This window comes from Erpetoichthys calabaricus, chromosome 16 (genome assembly GCF_900747795.2).
Source record: "Erpetoichthys calabaricus chromosome 16, fErpCal1.3, whole genome shotgun sequence".
Taxonomy (NCBI): Eukaryota; Metazoa; Chordata; class Cladistia; order Polypteriformes; family Polypteridae; genus Erpetoichthys; species Erpetoichthys calabaricus.
Window position 1 is genome coordinate 44802345 of NC_041409.2, and position 24644 is coordinate 44826988.

The window sequence follows — 24644 nt, forward strand, 5'->3', positions numbered from 1 at the left end:
CATATTATCCATATGTACATTGAAATCCCCCAGAAGTATTATGTTTGATGAAACAGTAGATAAGTGTGTAAAAAAAAAACAAAAAAAAAAACAGCAAAGTCGTTCAAAAAGTAATTATTTGATTTAGGGGGGCGTTAAACAGTTGCATTAATAGTAGGAATAGGTCCTGTTAATTGACACATAAGAGATTCAAAAGAGCTGAAAGCAGGAACAGACAATGGCAGGACTTTCCACTTCTCACGATACATTATCACGAGACCTCCTCCCCAGCCAGAGCCACAAGTTTGACAGATGTAAACAAACCCCAGGGGAGTGGATTCGTTAATTTGGGAAAAGTCATGAGGTTGTTGCCATGCCTTGGTTAGACAGAAAAAGTCAAACTTACGATCAGTGAGGAGATCATGAATGGGATGCCCCTTGCTCGTAAGTGAGCGGATGTTCAACAGACCGAAGTTAACAATGGCATTATCACATTTGGTAACGATGTTAGCCGACCGGGCTGGGCAGGCTAACACACTGTGGTCAGCGACCCTGCCTAAATTACGTGGAGGACATCAAGAATTGGACCAGATTTAGTTTATTATTTTCAAAGTGTCAGCCTGGAGACTCCGGTGGGACCCACGGTGGATGTATCTCCGACGGGAGAGGAATACAATGTCCAGGTGGAGATACAGCCCAGTCAACAAAGGCTCGGACAGGTGGAAGCATAGTCGGAGGAGCTTAGCAGCTGAGTACTGAAGCAGGCCCGTCTCAGATTGGATAGCAAGCGATAGGAGGGACCAGACAAACACGAACCAAATAAATATCCTACCGGTCCACATTGTAAGTGAGGACGCAGAAAGCTCAGAGAACAAAGCCAGGTAATTCTCAAAGCAGGGATAGGCTAGAAATCATCAGTCTAGCTTTAAATGACTGAAAAATAATACTTAAAGAATAAGTCTGCCCAATATGAAAACAGTTGTTTAGTCCATTAGATTCTAAGTTAATGGTAAAAAAAGTTAAAAAGTTACAGGCGAGCAGTGGCAACAAGTCCCACCAGTGTTCGCTCAACCAGAAGTCTAGACAGAATTTAAGAATGCCATCAGAGCAGTTTAGATGACATCAAGTCAGCAACTGTTGTAACACCCTTGAGTGAGTGTTTTTTTTTTTTTTTGCTCTTGTTAAACGGGGCTTGCCCGGTTGACACCCCAACTATTTCTCAACGCAATCTGCCTCATCAATCAACCCTTTACAATATATTCATACAGAATAGGACCTTTTTTTCTTAAAAGTGAGGGTTCTGAGGCAGCAATTGTGCCTGCAGTGCGATTTTTTTGTTGTTTTTTGGCTCTCTGAATTTGCCTACACCTACAGCTCCAGATAATGCAACAAATCAGACTTGTGTTTTTTAAAAGTGTTTTTATGTTGTTAGTTGGATGGAGGAAGCAACATGCAGGATGGCTCTCCTCGGTACCTGGACAAAATGGTGTTGGAGTTTGGAGCTACTAGTGGTGACATTGAGATGTTATGTGGTGGAACTTCTGATAGCTAAGGGGCCGACTCAATGCATACAGAAGTGTTGTACAAAGGATGCCATGGTTACTCTGCATTGCTAATGCAGCTGGAGGACTATCTGTATTCATGAGAGACAGAGGGCTGGGTCAGAAACATAACCAACATTTACTGAGTGGACCTACAAAAAATCAAGGGCATTTTGAAATTCATGCATATTGGAAGCTTGTTGCAGGTGATTCCATATGGTGGCACTTTGAAATGGACAGAGCCCACGAAAGAAGGCATTGGCTATAGGTGCCATGTTAGAGAGTAATTCCATGATAGCCCTGACAGACTTGACAGATAAGGAATTACTCAAGATGAACTTGGTGGTAGCTGTGTTAGAGAAATAGTTTGAGTAAGTGGAATCACATCAGTGTAAGATAACAGATGAGAAAGAGGATCTGTGAAGAAATCCTGCTGCTTGTCTAAAGAAGCCATATATATTCTGAACCAGAAGCACAATTAACAGAAAGATGCAAGTCTCACAACTTCACATCTACAAGGAAACCCACGCATAAACAAGAAGCAGATTTTTCAAATTCAATAGGCATAAGAAAATCTTTATGGAATAACCAGATTCATTACTCTTATTTTCTGATATGTCACCACAGAATAATCCTAGAAATGGGGTTATCTCCAAAGTCTTTTAACATATCTTAAGATCTCAGGTAAAGAAAATGCAAGGCTGGTCTACCGGAAAGATTCCTTTCAGTCATTTTAGTTTACACTAGAAACCATCTTGATATTGCTTTTGCTATTTTCAGGAGATCCTAACATTTAAAAAGTTCTTGTGTCATCTTCCATCATTTTGGTCTATCAGTTTCCATTTACATGCAGCAGTCTTCTCAAGATTTAGAGGATCATTTTTGGAAGCACAGTGTTTGCACTCAAAGGAATGGTCAGAGCACCCCACAGCATCTGTGTAGGGCTCCTATGTTAATAACCATAACTCTGTTCCAATTCTTTCCAAGGTAATCACAATGTCACATTTGTGACTTTACATTTTATCTGTCCAAGATGTGGAGCATATTTACATTCCCATGGTGGTGAATTTTCAGTAGGTTTGGGATGCAAAACTTTGAGAGTTGGGTATTTTAATAGGTATACCAGTGTCCCGGTATTGGGAAGACCTGTAGTAACCCTGTTCATCCTCAGAGTGATAGGCTGGAGAGCTACCCTTAGTGCTGCCCACCTGTCAATTTGTGAAGCAGAAGTCTTCTTGATGCACCCTTGCTGATGCTGCTCACAGAACTACAAACCTTGACAGGATGCACATTTGGACTCCACCCAGGTGATTGAAGTTGGTGCATACTTTTGTCAAGGACAATCTTCAGAAGGAGGGTCTGTGCCAGAGTATAATAATAATAATAATAATAATAATAATAATAATAATAATAATAATAATAAAATGTCTTGATAATGCCTTACTATGACTGTTTTTTATCTTTGGCCAAGACAGAATATTTTCTTTCTTTTTAGTAATTCTGATATGTTTTTGAGGGGAATGTTTTTTAAAATGTTTTTTAAGTACTATCTATCTATCTATCTATCTATCTATCTATCTATCTATCTATCTATCTATCTATCTATCTATCTATCTATCTATCTATCTATCTATCTATCTATCTATCTATCTATCTATCACACCCTAAGGCAAACCCTTGAAAAATGTTGATCAGGCATTTATTTATGGACCTGAAGAGATTAAAGGACCTACCTATTTCTGGATAGCTTCTAGATAGGGCATTTTCAGATACTAGAGAATGTGTGTGTCTTTCTCCATCATGATTAGCTGGCCTTCTAATGTTAAAGGCTCTACACAATAGCAGAGCCAAAGGAATCAGTACCACTAACTTCTAGCTATTAGGAAAACCAGAGGAAAGTCACTGCAGAAAACAGTCCTACCTACTATCTTTAGTGCTCACCAAAGACCCTCTTGACAATGACACTTACTTGCAATTTTGGTCTCTTGGAGATACTGAGCTGAAATGGGGGCTGACTGGCATGTAGGCAGCCTCTACTTGACAATAAGGGAACAGTAAGTGTGAGCCAGGTCAAGTCAGGTCAGGTTGGGGGGCATGCACTGGTACAGCATGTTGCCACACCCCCCACACAATGAAACAGCTTGGGATCCTTCTAGGCAACCCCCCAGGCAGACATGCAGTCCAGTCGCACTCTCCAGGAATGACTATCTACCTGCCACAGCCAGGTGTTATGTGGATGTCCCCTTGGCCTGGTCCAGCTGCTTGAGTCCTCAATAATGAGAGTCCTGTGAGCCAGGAATCACGCTACATGGCTGTAGTGCCTTAACTGATGCTCCCTCACAATGCAGGTAATGTGCCTCATTCAGGACTCCGTGAGCAACACAAAGTCAAACCAGCGGTACCCAAGGATTCTATGAAGAGACACAGTACTAAAGGAGTCCAGTCTTCGCCTCAGGTCACTGGATAGCGTCCATGTCTCACAACCGTATTATCAAAACTTGAAGCACAGGACCTTAAAGACTTGGACCTTCGTGTTTTTGCAGAGATGTCAGGAGTGCCACACACCCCTTTCACACACTGAGCAACCTCATGATCCTCCATCTACTGACTTCATAGGAAGAGTCACCAGAGACATGATGTTGCTGCTTCGGTAAGAAACATTAACCCTAACCTTGTTGAGAGAGAAGTGTGAGCTAGAGTATATCAATTGATTGAGCTGGGTTTTTGTTTCTATCCCAATTGATTAGCTAGCTCATCAAGGCTCCTCACTATCTGTCTGAACTAAATATACCATATGCAGAAACTGACTGACAGTCATATGAACATGGTGACACAAAGTAATTTTTCAAAAATGGGCATAACATATACATTACAGATAATCCATATCCTAACTTGGAAATAGCAGAGCACAGTGGATTTTAGAGCTGCCAGGTTGGGGAAGAAGGATTTGAGGAGGGTTCTCAGAATCTGAAGATGCACTTTAAATGGTGTATTTGCTTGATGCCTGTAAAATAAACAACATAACATGTACAATTACTTTTTATATTGTTCATTTTCTTCTGCGTACCTTAAAGTACAATTTTAATTTCTTCTATTTCGTAACTATCAAACAGTACAGTAACAATCTCCATGGTATCTATTAATCTGCATAGTCAGAGAGATTAAATTTCAATTTATTTTTGTACAGCACTGTTCACTGAATGCAGGCTTAGAGTTTTGTGACACATTTACAGGTTAAATAAAAAATTTCAGTTCCTTCACAAAGTATGTAGACCCCCTTCACTTTCCTCACATTTTGTTATGATGCACTCATGTTGTAAAATCATTTAAATTCATGATTTCCCTCATTAAGCAACACTTGTTACTCCAGAATAACAAAGCAAAAAAAAGGATTTGGAATTTTTGCTAATTTATTAAAAAAAAAAAAAGAACTATCCCATTCAGACCCTTTACTCAGTATGTGGTAGGGATTATGAGCTGGAGTCTTAATAGGTTTGACACAATAAGCTTGATAGATAGGTAGGTAGGTAGGTAGGTAGGTAGGTAGATAGATAGATAGATAGATAGATAGATAGATAGATAGATAGATAGATAGATAGATAGATAGATAGATAGATAGATAGATAGATAGATAGATACTTTATTAATCCCAAGGGGAAATTCACATACTCCAGCAGCAGCATACTGATACAAAAACAATATTAAATTAAAGAGTAATAAAAATGCAGGTAAAAACAGACAATAACTTTGAATAATGTTAACGTTTACCCCCCCGGGTGGAATTGAAGAGTCGCATAGTTTGGGGAAGGAACGATCATCCATACACCAGGATTTGGGGATTTCCTGCCATTCTTCTCTGCAGATCTTCTCAAGCCCTGTCAGGTTGGATGGAGACCATCGGTGGACAGCTGTTTTCAGGTCTCTCAATGTATGTTAAATTGGGTTCAAGTCTGATCTCTGGTTGGTCCACTCAAGCACATTCCCAGAGTTCTCCCTAAGCCACTCCTGTGTTGTCTTTGCTTTGCCCTTTTGGAAGATGAACCTTCAGCCTGAGTACTCTGAGTTGGTTTTCTTTAAGGACATTTCTGTCCTTTCCTCTGTTCATCTTTCCCTCAACCCTGACCAGTCTCCCAGACACTGATTCTGCCACCACCATGCTTCACTGTTGGAATGGTATTATGCAGGTGATGAGTGGTGACTGAATACCTGTAGATATGACTTTTAAAATTGAGGCCAATCAGTTTAATCAATTTAACAATCAGTTAGTTCCATCAGACCACAGAATCTTGTTTCTCACATTGTGACAGACCTTTAGGTGCCTTTTTTTGCAAACTCCAGGTGGACTTTTATGTGTTGTCTGGCCTGTATGTCATAAAGTCCAGATCAGAAGAGTGTTACAGTGGTGGTTGTCCTTCTGAAGGTTTCTCCCATCTCCACACAGGTTCTCGGGTGCTCAGGCAGAATGACTATTGGATTCTTGGTCACCTCTCCTACCAAGGAACTGGTTGGGTGGCCAGCTCTGGGAAGAGTTATGGTTGTTCCAAACGTATTCCTTGAAAGCCAATGTGCTTTTGGGAACTTTCAATGCTCTAGACATTTTTTAGCCTTCACCAGATCTGTGCCTCTGAACTCTGTAGGTGAGTCATTCATCCTCATGGCTTGGTTTTTGCTCGCCTGTGGAACCTTCTATAGAAAGGTGTAGAAACATCTCAATGGTGAAAAAATGAATGGAATACACCTGAGACAAATTGCAAATGTTATAGTAAATGGTCTGAATACTTGTGTCAATGTGATAATTCAGTGTTTTATTTTTAATGAACTTGGGAAAAAAAATCTAAAATCCTGTTTTCACTTTGTCATTCTGTGATATTAAATGCTGCTCGAAGAGTGAAAAAATGAATTTAAACAATTTTAGCACAAAGTTGTAAGAGAACAAAATGTGTAAAATCTGAAGTGGTCTGAAGCCTGTCTGAAGGCTCTGTATAAACTGTATACAACAGACACTGGGTTCTTCACAATGCAAAGCAAAAATAATTAAATCACACCCTATTTACTTAAAAAGGCTTACAGTTTAGGTTAGAGACACAGTAAATTTAAATTTTATTAAATCAAAACGATTACAACATAAATTCATTAACTTGTTAGTGAAATAGCAGGCAGCTGAAAAACTGAAGAAAAAGAAAAACTGTAATGAGAAAAATTCCTGGTGACTCCAGCCCAATGGCCACCCACTAAGAATTATTAGCAGCATTACAATGTATTGCCATATAGTAAACTCTGAAAAAAATAAAATATTTAAAAATAGTGAAAGAATGTCATACAGAATGTAAAATAGAGCATCACTTTCAGGTAATACATTTTCTTTCAATAATTTTGTCTTCTACCAGTGTAAAGTATTGGGTTCCAGATGGACCCAGAGAGAGCATGCTTCACACAGCATGTACAACTTGATACCAAATTGTGCCCATTTGGATGCAATTTACTTTATTCACAACAACCTCCCTTGTAACCCATGAGATTTTCATCAATACTTTAGACACGATTGAGAAAAAACACCTTCTGCATATTTCTAATGATTGCCTGATACACATCTCACAGTCTGTTCAGTTTTGGTGCTGGGTGATTGGCTTGATCTTAGTCATTGTTATTATGTGCTCGTTATTTGTACTGCTGTGAATTATTGTAGAGCTCAGTTAGAGCAAGAAAAAGGAAAGGAAAAGAAAAAAAGGTAAGACCATAACTGGAAACCCACAGTCATGTGAAAAAGTAAATGCACCCATTAAAATATATATTTTTTCTTTTTAAGCATGTGTGGACATATGAACATTTGAATTTCATTTAAACAGTATCTATAGATAAAGGTAATGCAATTAAAAAATGAAAATTTGATATTGCAATAACTTACACAACAGAAAATGCACAGATAAACCATTTGTGTTTGTGGAAAATGTAAGCCCACCTTTGGCTCTGGCAGCTGGTATTACACCCTCAAGTCGACAATATCACAGACTACCCAGCAGTCTCTGACAACGAATAACAGAAAGTTTCTCCAATCCTACAAAATGTAAATGTGGCCTGATTTTTGTTACATTACATTCCCTTTATCTAAAGACACAGTTTAAATGAAGATCAAATTTTGATATGCCAGTGTAATGGGCTAGAATTCAGTATTCTATAGAAAATGATATTTCTGTGTTTTGCTTAGTGTAATAAGCTATAAACCAGTGTCAGGTTATTGTTGATGGTTATCTATCACCTGCTTTGATTAAGTATCTCATCCAAACACAATGTGGTGATAACAGAACTGTTTGCTTCCTTTGAAAATTAACGAGTTCTGAGGACATTGGTTTCTAATCAAGTACTTTTTGATAGATGGCCTCAATAACATTGTTGAACCAAAGTAAATGTCCATCCATCCATCCATCCATCCATCCATCCATCCATTCATCCATCCATCCATTCTCTTCCGCTTATCCGAGGTCGGGTCGCGGGGGCAGCAGCTTGAGCAGAGATGCCCAGACTTCCCTCTCCCCGGCCACTTCTTCTAGCTCTTCCGGGAGAATCCCGAGGCGTTCCCAGGCCAGACGGGAGACATAGTCCCTCCAGCGTGTCCTGGGTCTTCCCCGGGGCCTCCTCCCGGTTGGATGTGTCCGGAACACCTCACCAGGGAGGCGTCCAGGAGGCATCCTGATCAGATGCCTGAGCCACCTCATCTGACTCCTCTCGATGCGGAGGAGCAGCGACTCTACTCTGAGCCCCTCCCGGATGACTGAGTTTCTCACCCTATCTTTAAGGGAGAGCCCAGACACCCTGCGGAGGAAACTCATTTCAGCCGCTTGTATTCACGTAGTTCTTTCGGTCACTACCCATAGCTCATGACCATAGGTGAGGGTAGGAACATAGATCGACTGGTAAACTGAGAGCTTTGCCTTATGGCTCAGCTCCTTTTTCACCATGACAGACCGATGCAGAGCCCGCATCACTGTGGATGCCACACCGATCCGCCTGTCAATCTCGCGCTCCATTCTTCCCTCACTCGTGAACAAGACCCCGAGATACTTGAACTCCTCCACTTGAGGCAGGATCTTGCTACCAACCCTGAGAGGGCACTCCACCCTTCTCTGGCTGAGGACCATGGTCTCGGATTTGGAGGTGCTGATTCCCATCCCAGCCGCTTCACACTCAGCTGCGAACCGATCCAGAGAGAGCTGAAGATCACGGCCTGATGAAGCAAACAGGACAACATCATCTGCAAAAAGCAGTGACCCAATCCTGAATCCACCAAACCGGACCCCCTCAACACCCTGGCTGCGCCTAGAAATTCTGTCCATAAAAGTTATGAACAGAATCGGTGACAAAGGGCAGCCCTGGCGGAGTCCAACTCTCACTGGAAACGGGTTCGACTTACTGCCGGCAATGCGGACCAAGCTCTGACACCGGTTGTACAGGAACCGAACAGCCCTTATCAGGGGGTCCGGTACTCCATACTCCTGGAGCACCCCCCACAGGATTCCCCGAGGAACACGGTCGAACGCCTTTTCCAAGTCCACAAAACACATGTAGACTGGTTGGGCGAACTCCCATGCACCCTCCAGGACTCTGCTAAGGGTGTAGAGCTGGTCCACTGTTCCGCGACCAGGACGAAAACCACACTGTTCCTCCTGAATCCGAGGTTCAACTATCCGATGGACCCTCCTCTCCAGAAACTCCAAATAGACTTTTCCAGGGAGGCTGAGGAGTGTGATCCCTCTGTAGTTGGAACACACCCTCCGGTCCCCCTTCTTAAAGAGGGGGACCACCACCCCGGTCTGCCAATCCAGAGGCACTGTCCCTGATGTCCATGCGATGTTACAGAGACGTGTCAACCAAGACAGCCCTACAACATCCAGAGCCTTGAGGAACTCCGGCGTATCTCATCCACCCCCGGGGCCCTGCCACCAAGGAGTTTTTTGACCACCTCGGTGACCTCAGTCCCAGAGATGGGGGAGCCCACCTCCGAGTCCCCAGGCTCTGCTTCCTCATTGGAAGGCATGTTATTGGGATTGAGGAGGTCTTCGAAGTACTCCCCCCACCGACCCACAACGTCCCGAGTCGAGGTCAGCAGCGCACCATCCCCACCATATACAGTGTTGACACTGCACTGCTTCCCCCTCCTGAGATGCCGGACAGTGGACCAGAATCTCCTCGAAGCCGTCCGAAAGTCGTTCTCCATGGCCTCCCCAAACTCCTCCCATGCCTGAGTTTTTGCCTCAGCAACCACCGAAGCTGCATTCCGCTTGGCCTGCCGGTACCTATTAGCCGCCTCCAGAGTCCCACAGGACAAAAGGGACCAGTAGGACTCATTCTTCAGCTTGACAGCATCCCTCACCACCGGTGTCCACCAACGGGTTCGGGGATTGCCGCCACGACAGGCACCGACCACCTTATGGCCACAGCTCCGGTCAGCCTCCTCAACAATAGAGGCATGGAACATGGCCCATTCGGACTCAATGTCCCCCACCTCCCTCGGGACGTGGTCGAAGTTCTGCCGGAGGTGGGAGTTGAAGCTACTTCTGACAGGGGGCTCTGCCAGACGTTCCCAGCAGACCCTCACAACACGTTTGGGCCTACCAGGCCTGACCGGCATCCTCCCCCACCATCGAAGCCAACTCACCACCAGGTGGTAATCAGTTGACAGCTCCGCCCCTCTCTTCACCCGAGTGTCCAAGACATGTGGCCGCAAGTCCGATGACACGACCACAAAGTTGATCATCGCACTGAGGCCTAGGGTGTCCTGGTGCCAAGTGCACATATGAACACACCTATACTTGAACATGGTGTTTGTTGTGGACAATCCGTGACGAGCACAGAAGTCCAATAACAAAACACCACTCGGGTTCAGATCGGGGGGGCCATTCCTCCCAATCACGCCCTTCCAGGTCTCACTGTCATTGCCCACGTGAGCATTGAAGTCTCCCAGCAGTATGAGGGAGTTCCCAGAAGGTATGCCCTCTAGCACCCCCTCCAGGGACTCCAAAAAGGGTGGGTACTCCAAACTGCTGTTCGGTGCATATGCACAAACAACAGTTAGGACCCGTCCCCCCACCCAAAGGCGGAGGGAGGTTACCCTCTCGTCTACCGGGGTAAACCCCAATGTACAGGCTCCAAGTCAGGGGGCAATAAGTATGCCCACACCCGCTCGGCGCCTCTCACCAGGGGCAAGTCCAGAGTGGTAGAGAGTCCAGCCCTTCTCAAGGAGATTGGTTCCAGAGTCCAAGCTGTGTGTCGAGGTGAGCCCGACTATATCTAGCCGGAACCTCTCAACCTCACGCACAAGCTCAGGCTCCTTCCCCTTCAGAGAGGTGACATTCCACGTCGCAAGAGATGGCTTCTGTAGCCGAGGATCGGACCGCCAAGGTCCCCGCCTTCGGCCACCACCCAACTTACACTGCACCCGACTTCCTTGGCCCCTCCCATAGGTGGTGAGCCCATGGGAAGGGGGACCCACGTTGCCTCTTCGGGCTGTGCCCGGCCGAGCCCCATGGGTGCAGGCCCAGCCACCAGGCGCTCGCCATCGAGCCCCACCTCCAGGCCTGGCTCCAGAGGGGGGCCCCGGTGACCCGCATCCGGGCGAGCGAAAATGCCGTCCAAATTTTTTATTCGTCATAGGAGGTCTGTTAAACCGCACTTTGTCTCATCCCTCACCTAGGACCAGTTTGCCTTGGGTGGCCCTACCAGGGGCATAAAGCCCCAGACAACAGAGCTCCTAGGATCATTGGGACACGCAAACCCCTCTACCACGATAAGGTGGCGGTTCGAGGAGGAGAAAAAAGTAAATGTGTTTATACTATTTGTTCTAGAGGAGGAAATTGGCTTGCACCATTGTTTCACTGATTGCCATGTTGAACTATGCAGAAACTGAAGCATATATATATTTCTGGTAAAAGGAGAATAAAGGAGAACAGAGAAGTATGGTCTGAGACTCGGGACTGCTGCCTGTTTCTTTTATGCTTTTCACCATATCGCTGTGGCTACACCCTGTAACAACAGTGGCTTGTACCTGGCCCAGGTTCCCCTAGACCGTGTGGCCGGTAACACCCACATATGTTAAAAAGAAAAAGACATTTCATGGGGTGTACTTCTTTTCCACGTAAATGAAATATATTATGTGCTTTAATCATTTTATCAAAGTGTTTCAATAATGTTTTAAACAAGCAGGATAGATAGATAGATAGATAGATAGATAGATAGATAGATAGATAGATAGATAGATAGATAGATAGATAGATAGATAGATAGATAGATAGATAGATAGATAGATAGATAGATAGATAGATAGATAGATAGATAGATAGATAGAACTTTGGCTTTTTACAGAAGCTATATCTTGGTAGACGAGCTTGTGGCGTCCTGATAATGTCTGTTGGGCAGACCGCAGTTTGTGAGATTTGAGGACTGTGTGAGCAACACTGGAGCACCACCAGGGACAGCACTGTCTGCTTTACTCTTCACTCTGTACACCTGAGACTAGAAATATAACAGCAGGTCATGCCACTTGCAGAAATTTTAAGATGATTCTGCATTTACGGGAGTACTGATAAGGGGAGTGAGACAGAGGAGAAGAGTCCAGTGGAGAACTTTGTTCCTTGGTTTAAGGAATTGTCAAGTCAAGTCAAGTCAACTTAATTTATAAAGCACTTTACATACAACAGCCACTGACCAAAGTGCTTAACATAGGCTAAAATAAATTTTAAACAAAAACAAAATAATAAATAAGTAAAATAAAATACAATAAATGAAACTAATTAAAACATAGTAAACACAACTAAACAGAGTTAAAACAGAGTAAAATCAACCGCTCACACAGGATCAAACGCCAAACCAAAGAGGTAAGTCTTAAGAGCAGACTTAAAAATGGGCAGTGAGGAGGCCTGTCTAATGTGGATCTGCAGTGAATTCCAGAGCCTTGGAGCCACAACGGAAAAAACCCTATCCCCCCTGAGCTTTCGCTGAGTCCTAGGCATATCCAGAAGCAGCTGACCAACTGATCTGAGTGAGCGGGAAGGAGAGTGCATATGCAGCAGCTCAGCGAGGTAGGGTGGAGCAAGCCCATTTAAGGACTTAAAAACAAATAAAAGAATCTTAAAATGAACTCTAAACTGAACAGGCAGCCAGTGCAGTGAGGATAACACAGGTGTAATGTGCTCATTTTTTCGCGTGCCAGTTAAAAGGCGTGCAGCAGCATTTTGCACCAGCTGGAGCCGAGACAGGGTGGACTGGCTAACACCAACATACAATGAATTACAATAGTCCAACCGGGTTGTAATGAAGGCATGGATTACTGTTGTAAATTGATCTTTGGAAAGAATGTTTTTTATCTTCGCCAAATGTCTTAGCTGAAAAAAACAAGATTTCACCACCGCGCTGATCTGACCGTCCAGTCTAAAATCCTCATCTATCCTAAAACCCAAATTTGTAATAATAGGTGTACCATATTGTGCAAGAGGACCCAAATTCACAGGAGCAGAAGTAGAAATAGACCCACTGGTGCCCCCAGGACCAAAAACTATAACCTCTGTCTTATTTTCATTAAAATTTAAGAAGTTTACTGCCATCCAAGCTTTCACCTCTTCTAGGCACATAACCAAAGTTTTTATAGAGTAAGCATCCTTGCGTTTGAGGGGTACATAAACCTCAGTATCGTCTGCATAACAATGGAAAGCAATTTTATGCTTTCTAAGAATAGAGCCAAGAGGCAGGAGATACAAAGAAAATAGCAGAGGACCAAGTATGGAGCCTTGCGGAACCCCACATGATAGTGAAGCAGAGGAGGATCTAAATTCATCTAGCCTCACTGAAAAAGTTGTGTGCATCTTAACATCTTTCACTGCACCAATGAGCCTCTATCTATTCACTATTCAGGGAGTGAACATAGAGGTGGTCCACTCCTACAAATACTTGAGAGACCATATTAATGACAGGTTGGATTGGTCTCTGAATACAGAGGAATAAGAGAAGAATGACTGATCAATGATTGTTCTCAATTTGTGTTATGAAAACATTTATGTGGATGGAGATTGTTTATATTTATAGACATTGTTTTAAAATTAAAACATAAAATTTTGAACATAGCCTCAGACAGTACTGTTTCATTTACAGCCAATTCTCAGACGAGTGTCAGTGATCTCAAGTATGTTCTCTCTAGGCAGCTCATTAGGCTACAGGAGGGAGAATGAGCCAGCAACTTAGGATATCAGCAGTTGTTTTATTTAAATAACAGAGTAAATTGATTTTCATTTTCACCCATTTTCATTTTATTTTAGTTAGTTTTTGAGTATGCGGTTTTTATTTCAGTTTATCCTTCATTTCTCACTCAGCTTTCACTTTTGTTTTTTTTTTCATTTTATTTACAGCTTTCATTCACAATAGTAACCTTGCACCTGGTAACTACTTAGGCACAAACCCGATACCCTCTGTCAGAAGATTTAGGTTTAGAAATATTTGTACTTTTAAACACAGCAACAATCTGAAGAAAACCACCAAGATATCTGGAAAAAGAAGTCTGTGTCTCAGAATGGCCCAACCAAAGCCCAGATCTCAGTTCTCTAGTATTTGTAGAATTAAATCTTTTTTATGTTAAAAGGAGAAGATTTTCTTTTTAATTGGACCTAAACCTAACTGGATGCCAAAGTAAAGACATAAGAACATGAATGTTGTATGTCGAGTGTCATAAAATCTATTATGCATGGAAAACAAGTACAATTAACATGTATATTAACAAACTACAGAAAACACCTTTGAACATTTATTTTCTACTTAATAAAATAATAGAAGAAGAAGTCATTAAGGTAACGGGGAGTGACTTGCACTTCAGTAGAATTGCTTTTCCTTTGTATGATTTTTCATTTTGGGCATCCATTTGAGTTGAGGTTTCTTAACAAAAAGAGAAGAAACAAGATGTTAGATAACATAATTTATCGTTTTCTTCATTCTGCCCAACTCTTTTGTTGATTGCACCTATTTATGGAGAAAATCTTAACATGCAAATTACACCAAACTTTAGTTTTTTTTTTTTTTAAAGGTAAAAGTATCTGCAATCTTCACTGAGATGTGAATGCACAGTCTGTGACATAAGTGATCTGAGTAGGACTAAAATTTATTTCACTTCCTAGTGTAAAGCTTCAAATACCTTTGAAGTGTATCGTGTGAAAAAAACAGTATCTCAGTGCTGCAAGTTAACACAGAACAAGAGCCGAAAACTAAAACATTATTAAAAATAATGAATTTACTAAACAAATTATATTAGGAAAATATGGACAAAGGGAGAATGCAATTGTCACAATTGAGAAAAGAGGAGAAAAGCTCTGATCTGTCAGATTAGATGACTTGCCTACTTTCTTACAGTGTCTGTCTTAAGCACCACACAGCTCTCTTGTTCACCTCCCTTGATTTTGATCCAGAGTAATTGAATTTAAAATGCTATGAGTGCAACATCACAATTTCATTAATTTTGTTTAAAGGGTAAGCAGTGTAAATTAATAAATTTCAAAGCTTTGTATTATGTAATGAGTTTAATTAGACCAAAAACAGGCGGAGTGGTGGCTCTGAGGCTAAGGGTCTGCGCTGGTATTCCGAAGGTTGCCGGTTCAAATCCCCGTCACTGCCAAAAGAGATCCTGCTCTGCTGGGCCCTTGAGCAAGGCCCTTAACCTGTAATTGCTCCAGGGGCGCTGTACAATGGCTGACCCTGCGCTCGGACCCCAAGGGGTATGCGAAAACTACCAAATTCCTAATACAAGAAATTGTATAAGGCGAAACAAAGAAAAAAAAAAAAAGTAGAAATAGAAAAAAGGTTCTCAGATATTTGGTCTTTCTCAGGATTAAACAGAAACAAAATTTTTACAGAGGTGCCAATTTATGATTTATTATAGAAAGTAAAAACAAAAGTGCCCATTATTGATTTGGAGAAGGCTTTTAATAAAGTTTCCTCATCTAGAGGCTTGCAGGTGCATGAGAGACCAAGGAGGACCAGTGAAGTGTGTGATGATTGTCCAGGATATGTTTAATGGAGTGAGGACTTGGGTGAAAAGCATTGTTGGGGTAACAGACAATACCCCAAGATCTCACGTCTTTAATCTGGTGATGGATGTGTTGAGTCATGGAATTAAAGACCAATCCCCCTGGTGCAGGCTTTTTGCTGATGAGATTGTGTTGTTTGGCACCATAAAATAGAAAGTGGAGTGGACATTGAAAGAATGAATAAGGGCTTTGGAAGATAGATTATTGAAGATAAATAAGAAGAAGATGGAATATGTATGGTTTAATGATAATCAGGATTCAGAAGTTAGCCTGTAGGGGGAGCTATGAAAAAGAGTGGATAAATTTGAATATCTAGGATCAGTGGTAGCCCAAGATGGGGAATTACATGCAGAGATAACCCATAGGGTGCAATGTGGATGGAACAATTGGAAGAAGGTATCAGGAGTTTTGTGTGATCAAAAAATTTAGGTGAAGGTTAAACCTGACATTTGTAAGACCTGCAATGATGTATGGAGCTGAGACCTGGACAATACAGGGAGCACAGGAGGAGAACTTACAGTAGATGTGGCAGAAATGAGAATTTTGAGATGGATGTGTGGAGTTACAATAAAGGATAGAATAAAAAAATAAGACACTCAGAGGTACAACTACAGTGGTAGAGACATCTAAGAAAGTACAGGAAAGTAGGCTGAAGTGGTATGGGCATGTGATGAAGAAAGACAAAAAATATGTGGGCAAAAAAGTGATGGGAATTGAAGTACAGGGGAAGAGAAATTGATGGAGGCCAATGTGGAAGTGGATGGATAAACTAAAAGAAGATCTGAAGTTAAAAGGGTTTGACTGGTGAGGAGGTGTAGAACTGAGCTGAATGGAGAAGGTTGATCAAGCACATCAGCAACACATAGAAGTGGGAGAAGATGAAAAGGGTGAAAAAGACAAAAAGGCACACTAATCCAAAGCATTCATTGTGCTCCGTATTGTGGTGAAAGAATAAAATAATAAAAAAAGTACTTTAAATATTTAAGAGCAAAATGTGCTATAAACAATGCATATGCTTAAAGCATATCTTCAGGATGCCCAATTGACAAAACTCTGCTGTTTTAAAAACTCTGAACAAAGAACATGTGGGGCTTCTGATTTTTCAATACTGCATCAGAGATCAATGTCCATGTAACACAAATATATATTTAAATAATTTGTATAATGTCTTTACCATTGCAGGTCACAGGTTGTGCAACTCCAAACACAAATGTCTGATCCACTGTTTTTGTACAATAATATGTTCCACAGTCATCTTCAGTTACGGGTTCAATAATTAAAAAGAAATACTCATCATGGGAGACATTCATTTTGTCCCTGGTGAATCCATTGAAGTATTTTGGTGGTAGAATAGATTTAATATTGTGCGTCACTATTGTTAAGGGACTCTCCTTAGGTCGTAATCTATACCAGGTGACAGTGGTGACATCTTTTATTTCACACTTCAACTCCTTCCTCCCCAGGCAGATTTCATTTGAGTTGATACCTTAAGATAAAACAAAACACAGGTCTTTAAATTAAAAGCAAATAAGCTGAGTGCTTACATTTCTTATTCAGACTGCAACTTTGAAGCAGTGGTGACTCCTTTAGCAACAAATGAACATTCAAGCTATGTCCTCTGGTGCCTTATACCCCTGGCAGAAGCCTTCAAGACAAACAAGTTAAGAAAGGGGCTCCAGAAAAAACAATGGTCCAAAATCTAATTGCTCAACATCACAGCAGGTGGAGGAAGGCAAACATCTTCTTAATGGCAGTGAAGACAATAGCGTAACGATGATTTGTTATATATTAGCACACCATTCTACTAGATTGAGGCCACTAATTAATCAAGAACATGAGGATAAAATCTTTGCTCTGGCTTCCTAACTTTAAAAGATTTTCCAAACTAAGCATCCATCAAAGTCCCCCTTTAAACATGTGGTGATCAGCTACTAGGACAAAAATGTAAATTTGGTGGTACCTATTAATAAATATTCAGTTTAACTGTGGATGCTGGAAGGTCATCAAAAACTCAGGATGCAGTGAATGCAACAGTATGTTCAACAGAAGTACAAAAATATTAAACAGGAAATTAACTTGAGTAGACGGGAAAAGAAAAAATTCAGGCAAAGGTGTAAACCAGAAAAACAAATGATTGTATGTCAAAGCAGAAGCTCTGGTCAAAAATCGAAGATAGAAAAATAAAAGGCACTCCATTTTTTTTTTAATATCTTTAAAACTCTGACTAAGGGAAGGATTGTGCTTCATAAGCCAGAAAAAAAAACTCTAAATTAAAAGAGGAAGACAGTGTTGGATAACAAAAGTGTGGGAGATTCATGGTGTAAAGGACCACCTTTGAATTTAGGGGGAGGTGACACAAATTCAAGGGCTGAGGTACCAATGGAATTACCACCAATAACGCATACCCATGATTTATACTTTAAAAGGATTGTGGTCATTTGTAATTCTTAGAGTAACTTGGAACTGATCAAAATTTTCACTGTCCTAGCATCAATCAGGGCAGGAAATTCCTTAGCTTGAATCTTTACAGGTAACATTACAGTGAATCCTGAGAGGATTTGAAAATTATTACCCACTTTTATCCTTAGTTTGGAAAAGCCTGCAAAAAATGTTCCAAGTTACAACAATAAAAACAACCTCTTCCTTAAAAGTACATTCTGCTGACTAGTACTTAATTTTCCTTTAACAGGGGCTTTTGAATTTGGTGTTGCATTTTTATTCATTTTTTTACATTATTTTTACACTTGAGGAATAAAAATAAGCATATTTGATAATGCAACAAGTACTTTTTTACTCATTAGTTCATTTACAATTTTAGTCTGCCCAACCTGTATTAACTCTATCTTTTCAATCTTAAAGCTCAGTGCCATTCTAGAAATTATTTGGTCTTCTTTAAACAATATATTAACGTCCATGAAAAGGAATGATAAAAATCAAACCAACAAAAAGTCAACAATAATAATTTTACAAAATGATTATGACAAACCAGGACCTGTTTAAGCTGGGTCATAAATAGTAACCAGAAAAATTAGTACTGTGAAATTATAAAAGAACTTAAACCAGTGAACCCGGACCTATAGTAATAGGATCCAGACAATTTCTTGCATTTTACACTTGCTTTTATTGCTGTTTTTTTTTTTTTTTTTTTTGTGGATCTCCTGAAAAAATGCTGTATTTACCAATTACAGCTATACATTTATTGGAAACAAGTAAGGTCTAAACAAATATGATTTTTTTTTCATAAGCAATGATATCATTATTAAACCAATAAATCAAAGGCAAGTGCTCTTGTAGCCAAGGAAATGATGTAGAAATTCTGAATTTTGATGAAATTTTGAAATGTTGAATTTGAGTCATAAAATTAAATATTTTATGAATATAATATCACATCTAAAGATGCTCCTGAGTCAAAATATACTCAGTAACCTCACCACCCATCTTGGACTTCTAGTTACAGAAGAAATTTGCAAATTTCTTTTTAATATGTTGTTTAGAATTGTTAACCAGTGCATGATACCTTCATCAAAAAGTTTTCTGTCGATTCTGAATCAATGAAGGCTATCAAATTAATTAATTATCTTGAGGTTATTGAACAAGTTGAAGACTACAATTATTTGTTGCTTCATCGTCTGTACAAGTATTACCAGTGTTGTGCTACCCTGCTGACCCTTTTCATCATTCACCTCCATGTTATTTTGCTTCTGCTGTAAAGCTTAAGCTCAAATACCAAAGGCTAAGACAAAAGTGGATAGGGTGATGCTTATCAACATCCAATATACAAAGGACTATTCTGTTTTTGCCAACTCTAAAGAAAAATCTCCACAATCTGTACCACTTTAACAAGGTCTACAATAACTTGGGAGTTCTTCTACTTCTGGAAACCTAAAATTCTGTACAAAGACATTTCTGGCCAGGTAACTGTGTATCCGCCAAACATCTCTTCTGAAGAAACACAAGAAGCTAATAAGCAATTGGCAGCCATCAAAGAGGATGTTCAGTGTTCCTGTGTTACTGCAATCCTGCATGATGTCAAGATCAGTGTTGCCTACCATTGTGAGTGAAAAACTCAACAAATTCAATCAAACCTTCCTCAGAAAGACCATCTCTATGATCTGGGTGGATCACTACACCAATTCTAGAGAAACAAGTTTTATGGAAGGCATTCCCAGATGAAACCTCCTACCACAAGTCTTAAGGTTTGAAATCCATGACCTTCTTATATTGCAAACATATCTTGACAGGTGTCATTCTTGTTTCAAGCAGCTTCTGACGATGATGACCTATAGCCATACGTCTGGCAGTCACTTGAAAAGTGAATGTGTGTATAAGGAAGAATACGATAAAAAATATCAGCTGAAGACCTTCTTATGCAGTATTATAGTCAATGTATATTTGTTATACCGCAGTGCTGATTATTTCCTGGGTTTTTGTGGTCTTAGGTTCTTAAAGTATACAGTAAAAAAATGTTTCAAAAGAGACAAACTAAAATATAAACATTTGAAAAGAATGAACTTACATGAAATACAGAGAAGTCCAAATAAAATACTGGTGGCATCCATGGAAACTTTAACTGAAATAAATGATCTTCAGGATTTGAAGTAAAGCATGAAGGCTCTTTAAAACAATCTGATAAATCTAAAAAGATGAATAAATAAAAAACAGGTGTCATTAACATTTAATATCCAATAAAAGTGCACCATTTTAGTAGGCCAGATGACAGGTTAATGGAATCTTTGACATCAGACCCTCATGATTACTCGATGGCTTCATGTCGTGGTGTATCACCACCAGGATGGTTATACAGAATAAACACTGTTACTTATTACATTCCAACTAAGACCAAACGTGCATCATTTGTCTATTTCTTCTTTAAAAGCCTAGCTATGATGAAATTGTCCAGCTTGTTTTTAATTTCACAACCACTACTTCATGTTAACTTTTTATGTTATTATAAATTATCTGTAAATAGTATATAACCAAGTCACCCATCTGTTCATTAATTATCTATCTTTATTTCTCCAAGGTCCCCCAGTATAACTCATGAATATTTGAGAGACCCCTACACATACCATGATTGTTCTTCTCTTGTACTGTAGTTTTGGTGCTGTACTTACAAAAAAGAATAATTTGGTTGCTTTTAAAGATTTATTTATTACAAAAACTATTGGGCTTTGCCCCTTGCTCGCTTCCCTCTAAACCCTAACTACACTCTAGCCACTTCACGTCTCTGCTGCTCGTGTTGTGAAGGGGTGGGTTTGTTGGGGAGGCAGAACGCACGTTAAGGAGATGCAGTCTGATCAGCTTCTGTCTTTCTGCTGCCGAGCTGCGTGTTCTGCTTTTCGCGCTGCACATCGATCATTTAAATGCCTGTACAGCAGCTGTCCTTTTATCTCATTGCCTTGTCTCGTGTGACGTTATAGTGTCTCTCGCAGGATGTCAAATTGTCTTCCGAGAAGATCACATATCATCTACTTACAAGTCTTCCAAGATTTTTTTTTTTATAATAGAGAGATAGATTTGATGCTAGTGCTGTTAAATTGCCTTTATTTTTTAATACAATATAAAATCAATAGGCCATTTCAGAAATGCCTGTAATTTATTTTTGTTATTAAGTAAGTTATTTTTACTATTGCTTGAATTTCTTAATCATAACATAAAACAAGTAGGCATTTTTAGGCATATATAATAACCAGTAACTACCAAAATATAGAGTTTGTCACAGCAGATATTTTTGGTAACTACAAAAGCTGCTCACTACTCACTTGTCTTATGTATTCCATTTTTAAATTAAGCATTAAATACTTCTGAAAATAAAACATGCCGAATTTGTTACAGCAGATTTCTTTTGTAACTTAATTACAGAAGCTAATTTGTTATCCTGTGGATACAGCTTTGGTGCATATCCATCAGTGATATGACATTTAACAGGAATGGAAATACAAAGGCGTCTTCTCTCTACATGCAACAATGAAGGCAGCAAGAAAAAAATAAAATAAAAGCATCAGGTAGGGAGGTGGCAACAGGCTGGTAAGACTGTTAGAAGGAAATAATAAACCACTAAATCTCAGACTGCTGTGTGTATAAATGGAGTGCATCCAATCTCTATTTGGACGTGATGCAAACACTGGAAACATATTAATTCCAGGTGCAATCTAGTTAAACGATATACAGTTGTCCTCCATGATGTTTGGAACAAAGACCAATTTTTCCTTAATGTACCCCTCTGCTCCACAGTTTAAAATGACATATCAAACAATACAGACATCATGATTAAAGGGCACATTGCAGACATTACTTTAAGGGGATTTGCATACATTTTGGTCACAAGATGTTGAAATGACATAACAATGAGAGGGGCTCTGTAACAAGGTATGCAGAATTAAACAACACAATATATAGCACAGAACAACATCACATTATATACAGTAGTAGTGAAAAATGTATTGCGCAGACACAAATATATAAACCAATAGAGTAAAGTAGAATTGCACCACCACCCAGTAATATATCAAGTATGCTCTTATAAAATAAACACAAAACAAACATCATTTAAATTGGATGGAGGAGTTTAGAAATCAGCAAAGGACAGAGATGAGCCTAAGATTATTTTTAACCAGAGTGACTGCAGTAGGGCAGAAACTCTTTCTCTGTCTTTAGTGACCATTAACGTTTCCTTGAAGGTAATAACTGACAGAGATGGTCACCTGGGTGAATGTTGTCTTTGATTCTATTTCTGCCACATTTCCTGACGCATGGTATTAAGAAGACCTGCATGGAGTCTATTTTTATTTGGTAAAAGAGGTTTCCAGAGGTTCAGAGTAAGGTCCATGTTTGAGCAGTAATACTGGTTGATCATAATATGAAGAAAGAGTTATTAACATAACAATAATAATTTAAACATCACACTCGTGAAGAAAACACACCATATCTGCAGTAATACAGAAGAAAAGGTTACTGATATAGAATCGGGCAGGAATAAGTAGTCTAAAAGAATTGGAATGAACTAAGTAATCACAAGAATAAAGACCATTAAGAAAAAATTTCATTTTGAAGCATAAAAGCATAATGAGTGTGCAAGATGTTCAGAAATGTGAAATGCATAATTGTGTTTTAAACTTGAAACTGAATCACACACATGATTCAGTCGAGTAATATTAATATCATATCACACTATCAGATATGAAAGACCTTTTTAAAAGCAGAGAAACACTCAACTATGTATGGGTGTGTGTCTGTAAGTGCTGCATATATATGAAAGCAAAAATATAAAAACTTAAGTAGTCCTACAGTCTGTGTTTTAAAGCATTTAAATTATGGTACCAAGAGAAAATTTCTGGAGGAGATTTAAAACACAAGAAAGCTGAGGCTTACCAATAATGTGCCAAACACCCTTGTAACGACCTCCTTTTGAAGAATCTCTGAGGTTTGTTGCACAGATTGGTTTAATGTGATCGGTATACACAAGTCCACCAAAGATGCACATGCAGAGCTCTGCAAACAAGACATCTTGACTTGTGGGTTTGTGTTAAGGAAGGAAAATTACATCACCACACATAAGGCTAATTTAGTTAGAGCTGCTGAGTGGTATATGTCCTGTTAAATGAGTGCCATAGGCCATGGAGGTGTTGAACCTTCTCAACACATCATTAGAGTAGATATCTCTGACCTACATATATAGACATATATATAGACACACACACACATTAATAATTCCAATGTCTGGGTGATGCCAGGATGCTAAAATATTTTAGAAGAATAAGCCCCATCCATAACTTTTCCCCACCATTCTAGTGGTATAAATGATCTACCTTTATGTGGTATTTGTGAATGAGCATATCTAATACTGAACTTTGATATAATAAAATATCTGTGATGGTTACTGCTATGAGTTCTTCTCAAGATAGAATGGATTCAGGCTCGCTGGTGATTTAATGAGGGTTGTGGAGTTAAGATAAAGCATTATCTTTACCATTTTCATTACTAGCATGATACGTGATAATAAAATGAAACAAACTTGTGGATGAATCCCACAATAAAATAATGCATTTAACCATTTTATGTACATTGTAATAAGGAGTCAGAAACATCAAGAAGGTTTGGGGTTTCTGGCCCTGTATACTGTACAGAAGTTATTTCAAACAAAAAAACACGGTCAAAGTTATGACATTCAATCATTACACCAGACATCGTCGTAGTGTCTGGAGGGAACTTAAATAAGGAGGGACCGGAAACTGGTGACAGGAATGCTGGGAGGAACCGAAGTGTAGTATGGGAGCCGTGACGTCATCAAGGGGGGACCAGAGGAAGGGATGGAATGCGGAAGTGGCAGCGCGTGTTTTACTGAGTCCCAGGAGGGTTACGGTGGCGTTGTTTCTGTCTTTCTGTGGGAAGAAGAGAAAGATAGGTAAGTACCCCACCTTAATCCCCTGGCATGATGTGTTACGCTACTCGTCGGGTCTTTCCGCGGCTCCCTATGCGCGCATGCGTGACAACATTAAATTATTGGGATTGGAAAAAATAGTGAATGGATATTTGGCATCTTCAAGCCAATGCCTCAATTCTTCCAGTGCCAATTTGATTGCCAGCAGTTCTTGATTCCCAATATCATAATTCTACGTAGCAGAAGTGAGATTTTTTGAGAAATAAGCACATGGGTATTTATGAGATAGAATAGCACCTACACTAACATAAGAGGCATCTACCTCAACAATAATCTATAGGGAGGGATCTGGATGTTGTAAAACAGGGGCTGAATAAATAACACAAAGTTTTTCAAATGCTTCATTAGCCTCTGCTGTCCAGCATGATTATCTCTTATTTGTTTTAGTCAATGATGTAATAGGAACAATGATAGAGACTAATGTTTTTAGTAAACTGTCTGAAATAGTTCGAGAACCCGACAAATCTCGGAACTGGCTTAAAACTTTAGGAATCTTGTCTTATTTAGAATTGCATTACACTTGGATTTGTCCATAGACAATCCAGTTTGAGCTGATTTCTAACCAAGAAACAGTACTTGGACTGGAAGAAACTTTAACATCTCTAAATATATAAAATCCAACGTCTG

At 40.0% G+C, this 24644-nt stretch overlaps 1 long non-coding RNA gene across 1 annotated transcript; it reads right to left on the reverse strand.

Moving 5' to 3' along the window:
* Window positions 1–3039: 3039 nt before the first annotated feature.
* LOC114666993 (uncharacterized) lies at window positions 3040–23090 on the reverse strand. Its single transcript, XR_003718673.2, has 4 exons — window positions 22949–23090; window positions 20094–20212; window positions 16752–17063; window positions 3040–4524 (listed from the first exon to the last, which is right to left on the reverse strand). It is a non-coding gene; the product is annotated as an uncharacterized LOC114666993 (long non-coding RNA).
* Between the last annotated feature and the right edge of the window lie 1554 nt (window positions 23091–24644).